This window comes from Saccostrea echinata, unplaced genomic scaffold (assembly GCF_033153115.1).
Source record: "Saccostrea echinata isolate AGI-Se365-2 ecotype Australia unplaced genomic scaffold, CSIRO_AGI_Sech_v1 ptg000029l, whole genome shotgun sequence".
NCBI classification, from domain to species: Eukaryota; Metazoa; Mollusca; class Bivalvia; order Ostreida; family Ostreidae; genus Saccostrea; species Saccostrea echinata.
The window spans coordinates 27,272,241-27,280,302 of NW_026889778.1; the positions used below are offsets into that span (position 1 = coordinate 27,272,241).

An 8,062-nucleotide genomic window follows, 5' to 3' on the forward strand; every position below is an offset into this window, starting at 1 on the left:
CAAAATTGCTTGGTTTCTGGCCTATAACACATTTTGCTGGAAAATTGCTTGGTTTCTGGCCTATAACACATTTTGCTGGAAATGTCACAGTTACAAAACCGTACTGTATCCAAAAACAGCAAGAATGCAATGTTATCTTTTAGATATTTTTCTTCTGCAACAAGGCGCAAAAATGTTAAAACTTCATTTGCAATGCCTTTAATTTGAAGAGTTTCTCAGAAGCTTTTGAGAAAACGTCTTCAGATATTGTTTTTGAATTTTCATCCTGTGTTTGGATACCTTTGTCAGCTGTACATATATCATGATATTCGATTTCGCTGAATTGTTGTATATCAGAAAATTTGTCAACCCGTGTCTTTTGGGAGTTCTTTTCAACGGGGAAGGTGACCCTCTTGTCTGGTTGCATTGAAATAATCTATGAACTTTCAGCTTTTTTGGTGTTGGAGATTTTGAATAACAAGGAGTTTTTGAGGGGGTATTTAATAAATCAGCTGACCATTTCCATTTGTACGGACTACTGGTATTTTGTATTTTCCTTTTTTTAGGTTGATGGAGCCATAAGGATGATTTCTTTTTTGTCATTTCTAAAAATTCAGAATAATTACGTTGAAAGATTGATATTGACAATAAAATATGACATTTTCAACATACAATATGCTCATTTCGACAACATTGATTGCAAAAATTCATTATTTAGATTACTTTGCGACTCCCCCTTTCTTAATCATGAACAGAAATCGACTCCCCCCTCCGTTACCTTTGCACTGAAATTAGAAATCGTCTCCGTACATTCCTTAAACGATCATTTTCCAAATTCTAATTGTCAAACAATAAAGATTATCAAATAATAACACATTTAGATCACCTACAACCTGGTTATACTGCATAAATATTCATTAATGCATATTTTTTGTCATCGTCAAAGTAAAATTTGTGAATGCTGAAAAAAGATCCGAAGTGTTTGAACATACTAGATGGTTAAGACTGGTAAACTTCTGATGTACATGTACCTTAGTTATCGTATTGTTCCATGCTATATAGTATTTGTGCAAAAGCTATTTCTAAATGCAACAAAAAACCGTGACCTACCTTTCGGCAGTTTTCCAAGCGAAGAAAATCGACTCCCCCCGGCGTAAAAAGCGACTCCCTCGTTCTTTTTCGCGACTCCCTCAAAGTAACGGTTTGACAAGGTGATATTAGGCAACACTGACATTAAGCTTCTGAAAAAAAGAAACATAAGAAAAATCATTTTTGTATATTTTTATTAAATTAAATTAAAAAAAATATTAAAATTACAATTTATCATACTGAAAGATTGGTTTTATTTCAAATCCTACTAATTTAAGCAAACGAATATTTAGGAGAAATTTCGCCTGGTATCCCATACCACCTTAAATGAAACACTTCTTTTTCATTACGTAAGATATCTCATAATTGTTATAAATCTGCGTGATGTAATCCTATGATATTTTTGTATTCATATGAACCAGAATTTATTCAAAAACTTATACATGAGAAGAAGAAAACTTTTGTTGTGGCCTTCAACTCGACATTTAGATACAGTGCATATCGACGACGTATTAACTACTGAACGACAATAGTTTTACGTTATACAGCTTGCTATTTATTTCAAACTGTTTGCTGTTTGTTTGTTTGTTGTTTAACGTCCCTCTCGAGAATTTTTCATTCATATGGAGACGCCACCACTTGCCGGTGGAGAGCTGCAAATTTTGACCTATAATCGGCACTTAGGGCCATTGAGCAATAAGGAATCTTTTTCGCTCCAGCACCTACTGCGATACCGGATCTCGGTTTATACGACCGGTCTCCACATCCCACAGTGGGATTCGAACCCGCGACGTAAGTATCAACTCCTTACTTCGCGACTCTAGAGCAGACGTTCTAAACACTGCGCCGCGCGGGCGACCAGACTGTTTGAATACAATCTGACAAAAAATAATTTGGGCATTTCCGATGTTGCACTTCCCAAAGGTATGCATTGGTGAAATAATTGAAATTTACATGTATCTTAATCATCACATATTTGACTTTTATGCACGTATTATATATGCAAAATATTTACGAAAAAAACTTGCGAAATATTTTGTTTTATAAAGAAACTTTGTTCAGAGTAGATGTTTAGACTTCTCAAGTATTTTTGTTATTGTTAAAATGATTAAATTAAATTACCGAGAATGGGTTGCTATTCGATGCATGAAATACTATAGCAACATATAAGTCATGAAATTATACAGAAAATTTGAGAAAATATTAACTTCAAATCTGTGTCCAAGCACCTTTAAAAAGACACATTAAAATTGTGACAAAGAAAAAGTTTCAAATTACCTTGCATAATCATTTATTTGACCTTTCTACACTCATAAAATGTCATTTTTCTGGCATTAATTAATTAGATATTGCTAAAAAAAATATTTAATTTATGTTTAAAGGCGTTCATTTTTTCCTCTGGATTTTAAGAATATATTTACTATATTTGTCACAAGATGATGCTAGGATTAAAAAAAGAAGATATTTCAAAATAATAATAATAATAATAAAAACTTCCGCCACACTTAAGAAGGTTCGTTCCTGAGCTTTTGAGCAGAATTTTGTCTGGACCTTTATTTCTAAAATTCTGCATCATATATAAGTTCTTACATTAAATTTCTACAATACAAAAATAACAATATTAAATGAAAAAAAAAATTGCAATTAAATTCCATACAAATAGGATTAAACAGAAACTATATTTTGAGGTGGAAGTTTTAAAGAAGAAAATGATCATCTTTTCCTTTTTTTGAAGTACCGGTATTTACAGTACTCTTAAGTTTAGATTCCTATTTTTCCCTGCTATTCTGTGCAGTGAAATGTTTTATGCTGGTTTTGAAATGTCTAGTATTAAATTAATTTTCATGAATCCTATCATCATATTATGAAAAAAATATTAAATATTTTCTGAAAGTTCCTGAAAAAATTGAGCGAATTTTAACATAAAATTAACACTTTTTTAGTAATATCTAAAAATTTACATCGTAGACCCCCACTTTTGATTTTCTTTTCTGAATATGTAAGATATCTTTGATCAATCTGCATAAATTAAGCCAAAGTTGAAGAATTTATTTAAAATAATTCATTTTCTTGCTTGTTAAATTTTTAATGCCAGAAAAATGACACTTTGTGAGTGCAGAAAGGTCAAATAATTGAGTATGCACCAGCGATTTGAAACTTTTTCTTTGTCACAATTTTAATTTGTCTTTTTAAAGATAGAATAATACATGTAGTATATTTTGTCCCATGATTTATTTGGATAAAAAATACTGAAGGGAAAACTTCGAAGATGTGATTATAATTTCAGTGCAAAAAGGTCATATTAAATGTACCATAAAGCCAAAAGAAGCATATTGACCCCCATTTTTGTTTTGATTTTTTATTATGCTATGTGTGTAGATACTAAGAATAAACTTGACAAAACTTTTTAAGACTTTAAATATCAGGATCCAACTTGACATTCTTACATAGATCCACTATATTGGTTAATGGTAGAAAACATTAGCAGTCAAGATCAATATCAATCCATAATTCAAATTAGATGCTAGATCCCATCGTATTCTGATGGATCAATTACATCACATTTTAATTAGACTGGATCCATTCAAATCTGATAATGTCCCACTTGTCAATGGTTGATAATAACCATGGCTGTAGGAACCGTAATTTTGCCGATATATAGAGTATTACAGGAAACATAGATCTATACTATATGCTTGTGCCCCCTCAATAAAAACGCCTGATGACCTTTTTTTTTTTTTTTTTTTTTTTGCTTTTCAAGGAATTTTTGGTAGTTGATAGTGTCCCCTCAACCGAAAATGTATGGCTGTGTCCCCCCAAACTGAAATTGCTTCCTACGGCCCTAATAATGACCATAATATTGTAACGGTCAGTGTAACGTCATCAGTCGCAATCGCGCCGATCAACTTACCAAGGTGGAGATTGTAGTATACTATGCAGATTTAGATGTATGTGATAATAATAGTTATCTGCTTAATAAAAGGTATTGCAATAATTATTATCTTTAATAAAAGTTTTGGAAATTTAAACAATACTTCCATAGACAATTTTCTTGATTAAATACCATTATTTTCACGACAATTAATGATTTTAAGACATAGGAACATGTGCAATCAATTAACGTGATTAATTAGTCTATTCCCAAATTGAGCCCTTTACAAAATTAAACACTGATTCTATAAAACGAGTAATTCACCAATCAATGAAATTTATTTCGATATATACACTGTAACCTTCACATCTTTTAGAAAATCTACGACGAATTTCATTTTATCGTCCTCGATTTTAAGTCCCATCGTATTAAAGACAGAAATTTTACCCAGATACCACCTTGAAAATCTCAGAATTTAACTCCTCTCTCTCTCTCTCTCTCTCTCTCTCTCTCTCTCTCTCTGTACATGTATACGAGGGTTGTCCCAGAAAAAGCCAACAATTCAATAATATTTGATTCGCTAACATTATAAAGTTGAAAATTTGGGTTCACCATAATCAACATATTTTACATAATACACAGAAATTTCAATCAAATATCTTTATAAATAACATTTTTTTTCTCTCTGATAAACGAATCAATCAAAAAAGCTGCCGACGACGTCAAAACGAAGCTTTTGGCGTTTGTGAATTTGTTGAATTCGAAGCGTGAACTTGATTCCGCATTTTCTTTTCTTTTAGCTAATTTCATACACACTGAAGTTAAGAAAACATCAAGTAATTAATTCTTAAAAGATAATTTCCCAAACCTATAATAAACCTAACTGCTTCGCTTAGTTAACGGCGGTCTCCACGCATGACATCCATGCAGTTCAAGAATTTTCAGTGTGCCGTATTTTTGCTGGTCTCCCAAACGCCTCCTCTATCTGATAACCAGTCCATCCATCTTTGAACATTTTTTAACTAAGTATAAACCAATTTTCGATACACGTGTTTGTGTCGTTCAGTCGTTCCCTACAAACAGCAGTACCCCGTTCCACAAAGCACTGAGTGATAATTTGGTGCGTTGCTGTATCGCCCAACGTCGCCGTTTTTTTTTTTCAATAACTAACTAATAGTGTGTGTGCATATGTCATATTTTTCTTATTTATGAAGTCAAAATAATATTTTTTAAGCAAAATTACTCTTGATCATAGAGTTTCCATAAATAAATTTTGTCACATCATACTTCCATATAACCTGGTAATAAAGAAAATATCGCTTTGAATGCTATTTTTGCAAGTCAAAAAAATGCCGTGCGCCGACCACGGTTATTTAACACCCTTTAAATGCTGTTTCTAAACGCATATGACGTTAAAAGAATTTGGTTAAAATGACGAAACACTGAGCAAAAATGAAAAAAAATGGTCAGGTAGTTAATGAAATATTTAAATAGGCCTAGTTCGCGTTTTTCTTGGACAACCCTCGTATAATATATTTCGCACATCAGTGAATATCAAGTTAATTCCACCCCTCTAAGAATATCACCAGAGATTTGCTTTCGGGTGATAAAATAAATATCTAACTTGAAATGAAATAATTTTCTAGATCTATAAATCAGAAAGTGGTCTACGAAATTGATCAGGCGATTAAAATTACATGTTCGCTAGTACATAAAGCAGAAATAAAACCAGCACTGTTCCAATTAAAAATGACCGTATCTATTCCTATATATTTGGTTAAATCTTGACGGAAAAAACGAATAGTTCATTTCTAAAGTCAAAAGCCTCCCTTCGTCTTTTTCATCAACACTGATGCGATTTTTAAGTTGACATATGATACCCCTACCAATGTTATTGTTATTTAAATTTACATCACGTGGTGTATGACTGGAAATGAAAATTTGAAATTGGTTGAACATTTTTATTAATTCTGTTTAAATTACAAGTAGTATGATGACACTATTGATCATGAAAGTTCCAATGGGCCTAGTGAACGAAACATTAAAGCATATCACTTAAACAATAAAATCAATGCTTTCTTTGGCTATTACGAGGGTCGTTCAATAAATAATGCAAAAGGTCATCTAGAAAAAAAAAATAAATACTTCTACATTTATTATGATAGACTGTATGTTGCATTATTTATTGAATGACCCTCGTAGTACGGGGGAAAGCACAAAACCCGTGTTAGCCGCAGGTTATGTAAATGTTTACTGCAATAACTGCAACGTTCATTCCCCCAAGGCTTACTAACAAAAAAAATATTGTTCATATTTTTATCTGTATTTAAAAAAACATATGAAGTAAAATACAGTAAGTTGAACATTGTATCATTGGTATATGTACGTCATTGTATGTTTGTTTCATTGATGGAAGACCCGCTGCAAGAAATCTATACAGGTGGCTTGTTTGCTACATTTAAACGACCATGGTTTTCATTAAACAATAAAATGCTTTCTTTGGTTGTTAGTTAATTAATGTCGCTGCTGTTGCAGAAAAAAAAAATACATAACCCGCGTAAGCGGGTTATGTGAATTTTTTCTGCAATAGCTGCGACGTTAATTCCCGTACTATTAAACAAAGAGAGATATTTTATTGTTTATATTTAAATCTTTTTAAAAACAAGAGGCCCAAGGGCCTTAACAGTCACCTGAGTATAATGCAACAATTTAGAGGATCCATAGAGTATAAAATGAACTGAAAGGTGAAGCTTTGTTGCCCAAAAGCAAGAAAAATAGGGTGATCAGGATCAACAAAATAATTAATCTAGTATTCATTAACAGTTCATAAATTAGGTTCTAATCTGTTCCCCATTTATCACTATCACCATACAGTATATTAACAAACTATCAGTGCTTCTGTACTATTTTAATTCCTAGTTGAGATCTCTTACATTGGCCTCTCTTGGTCTTTGATGAACATTTAAAAAGACAAGTTATTTTTGTCTCATTTTTATTTATCTATTACTTACAAGTCTACCTGATCATTAAAACTATGAAAGTACTTTTTGTATTATACAATAATTAAAAATTCTTGCATAATTTTCTTATTCTATAACCTTTTAAGTACATTATTTACAGTGATTAATTATCAAAAGTAAATGGCAAAGGGGAATAATTCCTCTCAGTAGAATACAAATTAATAAATGCCAGGACCAGAACACTTGACCAAATGGTCCAGATGTTCAAAAATCTGGTAAAAATACTCTTCCTTATTAAAACTTTTACTCTTTTTGCCCCTGATATGCCTAGGTGCAGAGAAGATTTTTAAAGAAATAATGCATTTTTATTACAGATTCACTATATTATCAATAGAGCCCCCCCCCCCCTCCCCAGCGAGAAACACCAGAGCCTCTCACCCTGGGACCAGAAGTTTGCCCATCATAAGTAATCACTTTGTTTATCTGCTTAACACTAAGAGCAGACAGGATTATTTAATAGTTTAATAGAATTAATGCATTTTCACTATATTATCAAGAGCCCCACCCTTACACCAGCACATCTGACCCAGGGGTCATGCAATTCACTACTCTGGAAGAAGCACTCTTGCTCATCATAACTATACACTTAGCTTCTTTGCTTTTTAACTAGGAGCAGAAAAGAACATTTTCAAAGAAATTTTGCTTTTTCACTATATAATCAATAGAGCCCCCCCCCCCCCTTTTTCACCAGAACCCTTGACCCTGGGGCCATGAAATTCACAATTTTTGAAGAGGCATCCTTGCATATCATAACAATGTACTTAATTTGTTAAAACAATACCCAGGGGCAGAGAAGAAGATTATCAAAGAAATAATTCACCTTCACTATAGGATCTATATAGCCCCACCCTAACACCAGAACCCCTAATCCTTGGGCCATGAATTTCACAATTTTGGAAGAGGCATCCTTGCTCATCATAACAATGTACTTTGTTTGTTTAAATAATACCCAGGAGCAGAGAAGAAGATTTTTAAACATAAATGCATTTTCACTCTATAATAAATAGAGCCCCGCCCTAACACCAGAACCCCTGATCCAGGGGCCATGAAATTCTTAATTTTGGAAGAGGCATCCTTGCTTATCATAACTATGTATTTAATT

The 8,062-nt window shown here is 32.5% G+C and overlaps 1 protein-coding gene across 1 annotated transcript in view; it reads left to right on the plus strand.

The window, feature by feature from the left end:
* The window catches only part of LOC133195760 (uncharacterized protein K02A2.6-like), a 410,189-nt gene extending 408,044 nt beyond the window's left edge, over window positions 1-2,145 (plus strand). The window contains exon 2 of the mRNA XM_061331690.1: window positions 2,136-2,145. The gene's annotated coding sequence lies outside the window, so the exon portion shown is untranslated. The remainder of the gene's footprint in view (window positions 1-2,135) is intronic.
* The last annotated feature ends 5,917 nt before the right edge of the window (window positions 2,146-8,062 follow it).